General features: G+C 36.4%; 1 protein-coding gene across 2 annotated transcripts in view; it reads left to right on the top strand.

Moving 5' to 3' along the window:
• Positions 1 to 15133, top strand: part of DIAPH3 (diaphanous related formin 3) — a 581238-nt gene that overhangs the window by 148276 nt on the left and 417829 nt on the right. The gene's annotated exons all lie outside the window — the stretch shown is intronic.

The following is a 15133-nucleotide window of genomic DNA, read 5'->3' as shown; positions in this document are numbered from 1 at the left end:
TACAAAAAACCACAAGTATACTGATACCTTCAATCAGAGTCTAACATAGAATTCCTTCTTGTCTTTCATAGTTTCACTCATTTCTGTGACATTTATTGGAAATGCAGTTAGGTTCATTTGTTTTGGATTCACTCCATTTTAGGATTTTCTTTCTTGGTTTTATTTTTTTATTTTAAATATATGAGACATCAACATGGTTCCAAAAGTCAGAACTATGCAAAAGGCATAGTCAGAGAAGTGTTTCTTATCCCCTTCCCTTGTATGGTGTTCTTACTTCCCCATCTTTTCTACCACATTCCCGTTTACCCTCTGAAGGTAACCAGTCTCACTAAAAAAAAAAAAAAAAAAAAAATTCCTTGCTGTCGAGTTGATTCTGACTCAAAGTGACCTTATAGGACAGAGTAAAACTGCCCCATAGGATTTCCCAGGAGTGGCTGGTAGATTTCAACTGCTGACCTTTTGGTTAGCAGCCTGAGCTCTTAACCACTATGCCACCTGGGCTTCCTGGTCTCACCAGTGCCTGGTTGTTCCTTCCTATGTCTTTTTGCACAAATGAACAGATAGATGTGTATTTTCTTATTTCTTTTTCTTTCATAAGTAAAATATAATACAGTGAAACCTATGAGAGCCAGAACTTAACGAGACTGCCTTGTTTTTTGGGTCTCAAAAGTTTTCTGCCTTTAATAGTTCTCTATTGCTTATCAGCTTTCTATTGCTTGTTTTAGTGGGAAATTGAGTTTTCCTTCTTTGACAGTTTTTTGCCTTATACGAGTTCTTGCTTTCGCAGGTTTTACCGTGCACTATAGATATTCTTTTGTACTTTTCCCATTTAAAAATATGTCCTGGAAATCATGCCATATCAGTTCATAGCGATATCCTCATTCATTTTCACAGCTATATGCTGCTCCATTATGTGATTCACCATGGTTTATTCGATTACTATTTTTAAATGTAACATTCAAGTTGTTTTCATTATTTTGCAATTACAAACAATGCTGCAGTGGATAACCTTATGCATATGTATTTTCTATGGTTGGAATTCTCCAACAGAGTAATTTCTAGGAGTAGAATTTCTGCATCAAAAAGTAAATCGTACGTATTTTTGTCAGATAATGTAGGATTCCCTTTTACAAAAAAAAAAAAAACAACTTTTACAGGTATTGTACAAATTTGAGCTTGTCTGTGAACTTTATTTAAGCATACTTGCTTTGAATAGATGTTAATTAAGCTGTCTTTTAAAATTGGTCTAAAACAGCCTAATTGAAACATAAAAAGGAGAATATTTACTTAATCAGTAACACACACTATGATTTGGTGGAAAAAAAATGATTTAGAAACCAGAAATTTCCACAAAATAAAACTTCCATGCTTCATGTCAGGTCTAGAGCTGACAGCAGAAAGTTCATATTTGGTCTGTGAGCTCAGTATTCTCGACCTTACTTTCTAAAGCCTGTAGAAATAAAAATTGATAGAAAAAGATTAGCAGTGTTGAAGTTGTTGGATAAAAATTAAACTTGCAAGAGTGTCATTTCAGGGTATCTCAATGAATCAGGCTTTACATATTTAGTGTAGTCTGTACTGAAGACATAAATTCATAGCAAAAAAAAAATGAAGGGATCATCAGCTCTACGAAACAATTGAAAATGGTATGTAGTACTGATGATTTTATTTTCTAGAGTCAGTTTTAACAGCAGTTTTGGGGAGGTGTATAGAAGATCATGAGAAAATAATAGGTAGTAAAAACAACTCTTGCCAAAGTTAGTTTGTAGTAATTTTAGAAAGAAAATGTGGAAGAAAAGACTTGTACTTTTAGCGCAAGGTTGTTAAAAATATGTTAACACTTGCACAGAAAAATATCAATAAACTTAATATTTAAAAAATTAGAAAAAACACCCTCAAAAAACCAGAAAGCTCTCCATTTAGAAGGATTACCTTTTTTTTTTTTTAACTAAGGATTGAACTTTAAGGAAACCATTTCTTAAAGCATTTCAGTCATTGGACCGTCCATTTTCAACCTAGTAGCCTGTGTAATCATTTAGAACCCTTTGCTCGATCCATGTTTCTTGCTTGCCTAAATCCTTCCAATGATTCTTTACCCTGTGCACTTCGAACATATAAAATCCAAACTCCTTGCTTAGCTGACTTTGGCCTCATGGGACCTGTCTTCTGCCTGCTTCTCCTTTTGCCTCTTGAGTATTGTGATTCTTGCACCACTGGACTTCTTCCCATTCATGGATCACTCCAGGCTTATTGCCGTATTAGGAGCTTTGTATAAAAATTACTGTTCCATTTGCCTGGATGGACCACTGTGCCCATGACTGGCTCTGTGTTATCATTCGGGTCTCAGATCAAATGTAACCTTATTAAAAATTAGTGAGTCTGAAGTGGGTCAAATGTGCAATCAAGATGCATTGATAATTACTGGTGATTGGAATACGAAAGTTGGAAGCAAAGAAGAAGGAACAGTAGTTGGAAAATATGGCCTTGGTGAGAGAAATGATGCTGGAAATCACATGATAGAATTTTGCAAGACCAACGACTTCTTCATGACAGATACCTCCTTTCACCATCGTAAATGGTGACTGTATATGTGGACCTCGCCAGATGGAATACACACAATCAAATTGACGACATCTGTGGAAAGAGATGATGGAAAAGCTCAATACCATTAGTCAAAAAAGGCCAGTGGCTGATTACGAAACAGGCCATCAATTGCTCATATGCAGGTTCAAGTTGAAACTGAAGAAAATTAGAACAAGTCCACGAGAGCCAAAGTATGACCTTGAGTATATCCTACCTGAATTTAGAGACCATCTCAAGAATAACTTTGACTCATGAAGCAGTAATGAGCAAAGACCAGACAAGTTGTGAAATGACGTCAAGGACCTCATACATGAAGGAAGCAAGAGATCATTAAAAAGACAGGAAAGAAAGAAAAGACCAAAATGGATGCCAGAAGGGACTCTGAAAGTTGCTCTTGAATGTAGAGTAGCTAAAGTGAAAGGAAGAAGTGATGAAGTAAAACAGTTTAACAGAAGATTTCAAAGGGTGGCTCAAGAAGACAAAGTAAAGTATTTTAACAAAATGTGCACAGACCTGGGTTAAAAAAAATCAAAAGGGCAGAACATGCTCGGCATTTCTCAAGCTAAAAGAACTGAAGAGAAAATTCAAGCCTCGAGTTGCAATATTTAAGTATTCTGCAATGATAATATTAAACAATGCAGGAAGTGTAAAAGGAGATGGAAGGAATACATGGAGTCACTGTACCAAAAAGAATTGGTTGATGTTCAGCCATTTCAGGAGATACCATGTGGACAAAAACTTAGGGTACCGAAGCAAGAAGTCCAAGGTGCACTGCAGGCATTGGTGAAAAACAAGTCTCCAGAAATTGAGAGTATACCAACTGAGAAGTTTTCAACAAATGGATGTAGTGCTGGAAGCGCTCACTTGTTTATGTCAAGAAATTTGGAAGGCAGCTTCCTGGACAACTGATTGGAAGAGATCCATATCTGTGCCCATTTCAAAGAAAGATGATCCAGCAGAATATGGAAATCATTGAACAATATTAATATTACACACAAGTAAAATTTTGCTGAAGATCATTCAAAAGTGGTTGCAGCAATACATCAACAGGGAACTGCCAGAAATTCAAGCCGAATTCAGAAGAGGACATGGAATGAGGGACATCATTGCTGATGTCAGATGGATCTTGACTGAAAACAGAGAATACCAGAAAGGTGTTTATCTGTGTTTTATTGACTATGCAAAGGCATTCTAACAAATTATGAATAACATTGCACAGAATGGGCATTCCAGAACACTTTAATTGTGCTCATGAGGAACTTGTGATCAAGTTCAAGAGGCAACAGCACTGCATGGTTTAAAATCAGGAAAGATGTTATATCAGGGTTATATCCTTCCACCATACTTATTCAGTCTATATCTTAGTAAATAATCTTAGAAGCTAGACTATATGAAGAAGAATGTGGCATCAGGGTTGGAGGAAGACTTATTAACAACCTGAGTTATGCAGATAACACATTCTCGTTTGTTGAAAGCAAAGAGGACTTGTAGCAGTGAGAAAGATCAAAGAATACAGCCTTCAGTATGGATTACACCTCAACATGAAGAAGAAAATATCCTCACAACTGGATCAATAAGCAACATCATGATAAATGGAGCATACATTAAAGTTGTCAAAAATTTCATTTTACTTGGATCCACAGTCAACACCGATGGAAGCAGCAGTCAAGAAATAAAATGACGCATTGCATGGGGCAAATCTGCTGCAAAAGACCTTTTTAAAGTGTTATAAATCAAAGATGTCACTTTGAGGACTAAGGGTGAACCTGAACCAAGCCCTGGTGTTTTCAGTCACCTCCTATGTATGCGAAAGCTGCACAATGAATGAAGAAGATGGAAGAAGAATTGATGCCTTTAAATTGTGGTGTTGGCGAAGAATATTGAATACACCATGGACTGCCAAAAGAAGGAACAAATCTGTCTTGGAAGCAGTACAACCAGAATGCTCCTTAGAAGCAAGGACAGCAAGACTGCGTCTCACATACTTTGGACATGTTATCAGGAGGAACCAGTCTCTGGAGAAGGACATCATGTTTGGTAAAGTAGAGGGTCAGCGAAAAAGAAGACCCTCAGCAAGATGAATTGACACAGTGGCTGCAACAATGGACTGAAGCATAACAACAATTGTGAAGATGGCGCAGGACTGGGCAGTATTTCCTTCTGTTGTACCTAAGTTCACTGTGAGTTGCAGCCGACTGGACGGTATCTAACAACAACAACCACAGCAAAGTTGGTAGTGAATCAAGCATATTTTTTTCAATAGAGATCATTTCAAAGCTAGTAGTGGTTGGGGGAGGGGTAAGTTTTTGTATTTTATCCTATTTCTTTGTAAAGTATAATTGGTAATCTTAAACTTCTGACGTGTGCTATTTTTAATGTACATTAACAGCAATTTTTGTGATTATAGACATAATTTTTGGCATGCAATAGTAATCATTAAATGTTTATTGGAAAAAAAAATCATAAGTAATTAAGGGAGGTCCTTGCTAAACTTTATTGGCAATTGCACCTTTCTTTAGTACTTTTCATCTTATGATTTCTATTACAAGCTTGTGTAAAATCTTTTGTGAATAACAGATTTTATTGGCAGTGGAGATTTGTTGGGATTGTAAATGTTCTGAAAATCAGTAATTCATACTGCAATGACAGCTTTGTGTTTTTGTTGATCAGTGACATTAGAGATGCTGGAAATAATTTGAAAAATACGAGGAAATTGTATTACAATATACATGATAGTAATTTAGGTTATAATTATTCCCTTGGAGGCAACTGTGCTTACCCTTGTTTTATACAATGTTGACTTTGCTGTTTTCTTAAAATATTGTCATTAGCAATGCAAACTATTTCTTTAAATAGTCTCCACATTTTTGTATCATCTTATTCTTCTTCACAAGTCTCATAACCTGAATAGTTACCGGAGATTCAGGAATTACAGTACTAGAGAGAAGCCAAGGAAGGTAATTTCTGGTAACCGACGTAAATAAAACCCAGATATTATACACATACATGTAGGCACCCATGCAAGAGTGTATCCATGTTCTCATGTAGTATTAGGAGAACTTAGGCTTTTTGTTGATGGTATTTTTCTGTTTTCTGCAGTGTAAAACCTACTAAAAATTACAAAGCAAATGTTATGGATAAGGGTCTGGTATGTAGTAACTAACTTTGCATAACAAAATCAAACAAACAAAAAACGTAAGGTTCAACCTTATAGTCCCTCAGTATTTTGATTTTTAGAGGCCGTATAGTATTACCAGGGAAACCCTAGTGGCGTAGTGGAAACCCTGGTGGCATAGCGGTCAAGTGCTATGGCTGTCAACCAAGAGATCGGCAGTTCAAATCTGCCAGGTGCTCCTTGGAAACTGTATGCGGCAGTTCTACTCTGTCCTATAGGGTCGCTATGAGTCGGAACCGCCTCGACGGCAGTGGGTTTGGTTTTTTTTTTGTTTGGTATAGTATTAGGCCTTCAAATTAAAAATTGCTGGTTTCTCATATTGCATTTTAATGTGATTAAAATACTAAACTATTACCTGCAGTTGAGGATGCTGCATGGTGGATTTTGGTATACGTTATGTTCCGGGAGGAATGAGGTATTGTTTCGTGATCTGGGTAATAGTTTGTAGTGATTGGACTGATGCTTTACAATATAATTTCTGACTCCTGTTTGATGTCTCAGGTCATCTAGGCAAGTATTGAGTAAAGCAAGTGCCCTGTGTTAGGTACTCTACCAGGCATAAAAGAGGGTCATTGTCCTCACCCATTTTGGCATTATTGCTGTGTCATCTTCCTGCAGGGCATACTGGTTTTATAGGTTTAGTTTTCTACTCTTAATATTTTTAGATTAGGTCATCATTAGATGGTGGATTTTCCGTGGTTGTATAAAAATCATTCATTCAGTATTTGAAAAATAAAGTCAATTCCTTAATACTTCCACTGGTAACAGGAAATATGATATATCTTTATTTTGCCATAGGAATGGCATTCCAAATTACTTTGCAAACAAATAAATTAGGCAGAATAGTGAAGAAACGTACACTAAACATGTCTTACACCTGAACTGTGAGGAAATGCAGGTATTGAGGCAGGGACAAAATAATATGTTCTTAGATCAAAGGAAATGGTTACTATTACCTGTAATAGTTACACAACAGAAGAAAAAATGTTTGGTTCTAGAGAAATAGAAATAGTAAGGGAAATGAGTGTGTGAAAGGGTATATTACTTTTTATACTTTAGAATACTTTAATAAGAAATTTGACAAGAGCAATGTATACACTTTCCTTCCTATCCTGCATTTGGTATTTTAGAATAAAATTTACTAAGAGATTAAAAAAGATTTAAAAATTATGTTGGATAAATATCCTTCTAATTTTTGTAATGTCAGGCAGACATACTTATCTCACTAATGTGTTTTGATACCACAGGGGATAAAGCTTTCTAAGTATTTTCATCTTCATGGCTAATGGACTTAGAGAGATGCAGACATATCCTTCCTCTACCCCCCTTCTTCCTACTTCCTTTGAAGTATATAAAAATGAAAGAAATGTAAGAAGAGCTAGGCTTAAAAGGAATATTTTTGGTTATTTATGTAACTCATTTTCTCCCTTCAATTTCCTTTCTTTCATACCTGTATTTTGATAGTAATATAATAAAAGGGGGAAAATTGTACTGAAAACTAATCTCCCAATTATGTGGTCAATTTCCTATGTGTTTAATTTGAACTGTTCCTTTCCAAGTAAACATTTGGTGTTTCTTTTTTTAGTGACTTATCTTCCTTTCTTTTCTTACTTTAGCACTTAGTGTTTATACGCCTTCCATTTTATTTTAACCTCATTCATTCATTGAATGGTGATTGGTGATATGGTATAAACGAGGCAGGAGCCAGTATTGCCCTAGGAGGATGCTTTCTATTCCAGAAAGTGGCTGTTAATCAGAGAGATGCTGGAATGTCCTGACAGATTCCTCCTTATTCCTAGAAGATTTGTCTACCTAGCTTACTGCTTTTCTTCCTGCTACTACCAGTGTCGTTGTCCTTGGTAACTTTATCATTCACATAGATGATCTCTCCAACATTCCACCCTTTCATTTCCTTGATACCATCACTTCCAACAATCTTTATTTTTCTGTCCAGTTTCAAACACATCGTTATACCTTGTCTTAATCATCCAGTGCTGCTGTAACAGAAATACCACAAGTGAATGGCTTTAACAAAGAGAAGTTTATTCTCTCAGTCTAGTAGGTTACAAATCCAAATTCAGGACGCCGGCTCCAGGGAAAGGCTTTCTTTCTGTCAGCTCTGGAGGAAGGTCCTTGTGATGCATCAGCCTCCCCTTGGTCTGGGAGCATCTCAGCACAGAAATCTTAGGTCCAAAGGACGTCCTCTGCTCTTGGTGCTGCTTTCTTGGTGGTATGAGGTTCCCAACTCTCTGCTTGCTCCCCTTTTATCTCTCAAGAGATAAAAGAGATAAAAGGTGGTCAGGCCACACTCCAGGGAAACTCCCTTTATTTTGGATCAGGGAGGAAACCTGAGTAAGAGTGATGTTACCCACCCTAATACTCTCAACATAAAATTGCAATCACAAAATGGATGACAGTCACACAATACTGGGAATCATGGCCCAGCCAGATTGATATACACATTTTTTGGGGGACATAATTCAATCCATGACGCACCTCTAAATATGTTTCACAGACACTCTCCCCTGGGCACTATCTTTCTGGTTTTCTTAATATCCTCACTTCAGTAATTCATTCATCTCATTCATCCTGCTAATCCATTGACATTTTCATGTCCATCACGCCCCTGCCACACCCTTACTTCTTTTTATCTTAGACCCCACAGTCTTTTACCCTCTTGTGTAAACCATCAGATCATTTGCCTTTCCATACTTTCTTTTTCATCTGCAGAAACCTTGCCCTTGAGTAAACCAAACTTTTCCCCTACTCTGCACCTGCACCACAGAACAGCATGCATCTGGAAGGAAGCTTACAGCTGCACTGACTAGTCTTTCCTGAGTGACCACAGCTCCCAAGTAAGCCCTTAGCAGTGGTCAGATATCCTACCTCTTGCTTCTTGTCAGCACACTTCTTTACTATCTGAAAACGATTTCACACCTCTTCTCATAACCCCAGCTTTGCCTCCTCCCTTTTAGATGGTTATTTTTTTTTTCTTTTTCACTCAGAATGTAGATGCAGTCAGAATATAACTGCCATATCTTACTTCCTATCACCAGTTCTAACAATATACTGGAATGTGTTTTCTTAAAGTAATTTTGCTTTTTTTATACAGATAAACTGTATAAGGCTGATCCTTCCTCTTGTATAGCAGTCACATCCTCTGTGGCTTAAGAGTTGTGTGTTTCTCCTGTATCTGTATCTGCCCCCTGCATCAACATGGAATATACTTTGCTTCCTCATTCTCTCAACATACAACCATGCTGTGGTTTCCCCTCAACCCCTCAAAAATCACACCCTGGGGTCCCCTTTAGCTATTGTACCAGTGCTCTGTTCTCCTTTACAGAAAACCTCCTGAAAAGAGTTGTCCATACTTCCTCTTGATCTCCCCTTCAAACTTATGACTTGGCTGTTATACCTAACCCACCACCAAACCTGCTTTTCTCAAGGTCACAATGATCTCCAAGCTGGCTGCTAAATCCAATGATCCAGTCTCCATACTTTCTTACTTATTAGCAGTATTTGACATAGTTGATCAGTACCTTTGATTTTCCTCCTATCTCCCTGTTACTCTGAAAAAAGATCTTTATTTTCCTGAACTCTTAAATTCTGTGCCCTCCAGTCCTGTGGGTGTCAATTCCTAAATCCACATCTCTAGTCTCCCTTTCCCCTCTGAACTCCAGACTCGTATATCCATTTGCTTGCTTAGCATAGCTACTTGTTTGTCTAATAAGCAACCTAAGCCTAACATGTCCAAAATTAAACTCTCGGTTTGGCCCCCCGAAACTTGATAATCTTCCTTTTTTGTTGATGTTTTACCAGCCTTTAAAAATGTAAAAACCATTCTTTGCTCAAGATCACACAAAAACATTTTGCCTGCAGATCTTTGTTTGGTGACCCCCTGCCTCCCTGATCAGGCTCCTGCCTGTTTTGTCTGTCCTTGTCGTCTGTAACGCTTCGTCATGCTCACTAGGATCTAGATGAGCCATCTTGCTGTCCTTTGAACATGCCAGGTTCATTCTTGCCTCAAAGCTTTGTTCTTGCTCTTTCATTTGCTTGAAATATATTTTTCTTTCAGATTTCCTATGTCCTCCTTTTTTTCATCCTGGTCTCTGTGCATGTATTATTTTCTGAGAGAGAATATGCTGTTTTCTCAGACTGTGACTCTTAAATGTGTACTTCCCCTATGGTACTCTCTTCTTTGCCTGTCTTTTTTTTTTTTCTATTTCTCTCCCCCCTTCCCTTCTTTCTTCCTTCCCTTCTTCCCTCTTTCCTTCCTTTGTCTCTCATCTCTTCTCTTCTTCCTCATTTAAATGGATGACACCACATTTTTGTGTAGGCCAAAAACCTAGGCATCATCTTTGATGCTTATGTGACCCCTGCATCCAATACATATGTGTTACTCAATACATATTTTAAGTAATAAATGGTGATTAAAATTATTTTAATACAGAGTGGTGAATGTAATGAAAAAGGAATTCACAGAGAGGGGACTCAGCCTGTGGCTTATGAAAGACCTCCCTGGGGAAGTCATTCTCAGCCCAGCTCTAACCCATGTCAAGAGAGGCCCTGAGAAAAAATGTAAGAGAAGAGAGTGTTGGAGGCAAGAATAGCAGGTGCAGATGTAGAAACTGAGACATTAAACAGCATGTTAGGCTTCACAAACTGGGGGAAAAAAAAAAAATAATGGCTGAAAGAATTATTTCTAAACAGTGGGTTTAATTGCTTTCCCAGTGTTTATTGATCAAATGTACTTTCAGCCCCAATATTACCCCTTTTCACCCCTGTTCTCCAACCATGTATACCAAAAAATTCGCTTCCAGCTCTACTTCTATGCCTGAACTAAAATGGCCCCAGACAAAAGACTGACAGACTGGCCTTGGTCTACTATACAAATGGAACCATATACTATGTACTTTTTTTTTGTTTGACTTTTTAATTCAGTATAATTTCTTTTATTCATCTATCTTGTTGCATGTATCAATACTGCATTCTTTTTATTGCTGTATATTATTCTAGTCTATGGGAATACCACAATGTATTGATGAACACCTGGGCTCTTTCTAGTTTCGGACTATTATGAATAAAGCTGTTCTGAACATTGTATGGATGTATATTTTCCTTTCTCTTGCATAAAATCTAGTTGTGCAGTTGCTGATCATATGGTTAGCATATATATAACTTAAAAAGAAACCGCCAAACCGGGTTTCAAAAAGTGGTTGTAACAACAGTATGTGAGGGTTGCAGTTGCTTCACACCCTTACATTGGTGTGTGGAGGGCGGAGGGTGTATAGTCTTATCTCATTTGTTGTTTTAATTTGCATTTCCCTGATGACAAATGATCTTTCATGTGATTATTGGCTATTTATGTATCCTCGTTTGTAAATATTCAAGCCTCTCGCTCATTTTAAAATGAGCTGCTTATCTCGTTACTGTTGAGTTGTAGTAGTTTTTAAAATATTCTCGATACAACTACTTTATCAGTTATATTTATTGTTGGGAAAGGCAGTGTGCCCTGGTCCCTGAGCATTTCTGCATATTTTTTCTGGTTGTGTCAAGGAGGCAAGGCCATGACTGCTCTTTTCCCATGCCATTTCCCAGGATTGTGTTTGCAGTGAGCAGCTGTAAAAGATGAGGTAACATCTTCCTCTGGACAGTGAGGAGGCTTGCTATTGTTCTCCATAAAAATGGCAAATCCTCAAGCTCAGTGTTCTTTTCCTATGACACAGTCCACTGCTGGCATCCATCATGGGCCCTGTGTGGTCCCTGTGGGATTTGGGGTTGGGGTTAGAGAATAATCTTTTTTGTCTTTGACCCAGGAGTCTCATGTTTTCTGCTAGCATCTGTGAAACAATAATAGATTAACTTAGCTTGTACATAGGGTAAAATCTTAGACCCTGCACAGTTCTTGACACATATTGCAAATATTTTATCCTAGCCTGTGGCTTACATTTTCACTTTCTTAATGAAACCGTCCCAGTTAGTCTTTTGATAAGTGGAAGTTTTAAATTTTAATGAAGTCTAGTTTATTAGTATTGAAATTTTATAGTTTTTTTCGTGTCCTAAGAAATCGTTGCCTTCTCCAAGTTAGCTAGATATTTTATTTAGCGTTTACATTTAGGTCTAGGATCTAGGTTCACTTTCTTTGATATGACTGTCCAGTTATTCCAGCACAATTAGTTGAAGAGATTGTCCTTACTCGTTGAATTACATTGGTTCCCATGCTGAAAACAACCAGATAGGTGTGGATGTATTTCTGGACTATCTCTTCTGTTTAATTGAGCTGTATGCCTTTTTTAGTGCTAATAGGTTTCCAATTTGAGTACTGTATCTTTATATAGTAAGTCTTGCAATTAGATTCTATAAACAATTCCTGACTTTGTTCTTCTTCAAAATCGCTTTGGCTGTTTTAAGTCCCTTGCATTTCTATATAAATTTTACAACCTGCTTGTCAATTTCTATCAAAAAGGTTGCTGGGATTTTCATACTGGTTATATCGAGTCTACAGATCAATATGGGGAAGATGGACTTATTAATAATACTGAGTCTTCTGATCCATGAACACGGTATAACATCTTTATTTAGTTCTTTAATTTCAGTATATAGGTCTTCCCCTTTTTTTGTTAAAACTTATCCTAATTATTTTGTTTTTGTTTATTTTTTGGCATCTGTATTTATAGATTAAAAAAAAAAAAAAAAAAAAAACCAAACCCAGTGCCGTCGAGTCGATTCCGACTCATAGCGACCCTATAGGACAGAGTAGAACTGCCCCATAGAGTTTCTAAGGAGCACTTGGTGGATTCAAACTGCTGACCCTTTGCTTAGCAGCCGTAGCACTTAACCACTACGCCGCCAGGGTTTCCATTTATAGATACAATTGATTATATATTGAGCTTTTATTCTATGGCTTTGGTAAATTCACTTATTTACTCCAGCACTTTTTAAAAATAGGTTTCTTAGTATTTTTTGTGTGGATAATCGTGTCATTTGCTGGTACAATTTTATTTTTTCCTTTCTAATCTGTATGTCTATTATTATTGCCTATCGACGGCACTGGGTTTCTGGGTTATTATACTAAGACCTCCATTACAATATTAGATAGAAATATTTAAGAGCTGACATCCTTCCCTTGTTCCCAATTTTTGGGGGAAAACACTCAGTTTGACTGCCAAAGAAATTATAGTAGCTGGAAGACATTATGAATGGGAACACATAATGTCCATATTCAATGTTATTAAAGAGGACTAAAGAGTTATTAAGATTTCTGAATGCCTGAACTCATCTCTCTGGGACCTTTGCTATAAGGACCCCATAGAGAATGGGTACAGTTATTCTCTTTTCATGAAATGACATCTTTTAGTTCAGATGAGTTTATCTATAATAGTATTTAGAAGATAGAAGAGTAGAAGTTCTAATAGTTTAAGATAGTTTAATCTATATCTTTCATAATAGAAGTTAAAAGTAATATTGAAAACTTACAAACTAAAGAAATATCAGAAGAAGCATATTATATATAATTATCAGAAGAAAGAGTAAAGAGAATTAAGAGTGATTGTGAGGCAGAACTAAGAGGTGAGGCAGGTGGCTTCTGATTTTTTTTTTTAATCTTTTAATACCACTTTTATTTCTAACCAAATGAATTTATTACTTATTATTAAAAAGTATATACTATATAGGGCTTACCCATGTGTTGTTGAAGGAAACAATCCATTTATTCAGTTGTGGTTTATTTTGATCCTACCAAAATCAAGATTAATAATAAATTTAAAAGGGCTAAGGAGATCATGTTGTTTAACCTCTACTGATGTATGTTTGCATAAAAATATTGGCCTGGCAACATGTACAGGAAACCTGAAACATTTATGATAGCAAGGAATTATAAGCAGCATACCTGCCCAAGAGTAGGGGGTTAGGTCGGTAATGATAGGTTAATTACTCTGTAGCCAGGAAATAGTCATATTCTTTAAGACTAATTTACTGACATTGGAACATGTTCTTGAAATATTGCTTAAAGAGCAATGTATATTATATAATATTTTTATATAAACTAAATGCATTTAAATGTGGATATGTATACATATCTGTGTATAAGAAAAAATACTTTAAATAGAAATATCAAATTAATGGTACTCATTTTCAGGTACTTTTTTTTTTTTTTCTATGTTCTCAAGATTTTCTGTGTTGTTCAACTTGTGTTGAACAAGTAATATTTTGGTGATTTAAAGCAAAAAAAAAAAAAAAAAAAGAGGACATTGATAAATCCCATGCCAGTGCAAGTTGAGTATGTTCTCTTTTTAACTACTTAACATAGTCACTGATATAAAAATTGGATGTTCTTTTTCACTGCTCTCACCATGTCCCCTTTCAACTTTATTTTCTTTATCATTTTTACTTCTCTTTTGAGATTCTGCCAGTGAAGTTTTCTTTAGTAAATTGCCACTCTGCTACTGATGTGAATGAAAATAGCCTCCCATCCCATTGCTAAGTTGTTTTGCATTTTTGGAAATGTTTTCTTCCACTACATTATAGCAATTAATAAAAATTAAAAGAAATGAAAAAAATACATCTAATTTTCTGCTAACCCAGCTAATCTGCTTTTGTTTTATTCATGCACATTCCCTTTCCTTGCCCTTAAATGTGTTATTTGTAATTAAATAGATAATAATTTTAGACTTTCTCTTCAGTGTTAGTTCCACATCCTCATCATTCCCCAGCTGTACTAATCTGTACCTTCTCCACAGGTCCCTCTGCTTCTGATCTCAGAGAAAAAGTCACAGTTCTTTTGGTGGTCTGTAAAGCCCATAGTCCCCTCTTTCAGAACTCATTTTCCAGATATCTACATGCTTAGTTCTTCACCTCCTTCAGACATTTATTCAGATACTCAAGTTCAAGGCCTTCAGATTCTTCTCTGTGAGGCTTTCTGTGTTCACCCTATTTAAAATTGCATCCTTCACATCATGCTCCTTATTCCCCTTCTCTCTTATTTTTCTCTATAGCACTTCTCACTGTCTGCAATGTGATATATTTTACTCATTTTATTTATAGGATAAGTTCCAAGTGGTATGGGACTTTTATCTCTTGTTTACTGCTCCATCCTCTGTAGTTAGAAACAGTGCTTGTCACTTGATAGGCACTTAGTGTTTGTTCTCCTAATCCATGTTTCACACTGCTGCTGGATAAAAGTAACCTATCGAGCAATATGTATCATATCGTGGTTCTGTAAGTAAAGTATACTTATTTAAGTCTGAATATATAGAGAATATTATATACCCATCTGCGCATGAGAAAAATACCTTAAATAAAAATGTCAAATTAATGGTAGCCATTTTGAGGTACTTTTTTTTCCCTCCTCCCTGGTACTTTTTTATGTTATCCTTC

This window comes from Elephas maximus, chromosome 14 (assembly GCF_024166365.1).
Source record: "Elephas maximus indicus isolate mEleMax1 chromosome 14, mEleMax1 primary haplotype, whole genome shotgun sequence".
In the NCBI taxonomy this organism is placed as follows: Eukaryota; Metazoa; Chordata; class Mammalia; order Proboscidea; family Elephantidae; genus Elephas; species Elephas maximus.
This window is presented reverse-complemented; position numbering and strand designations above follow the sequence as displayed.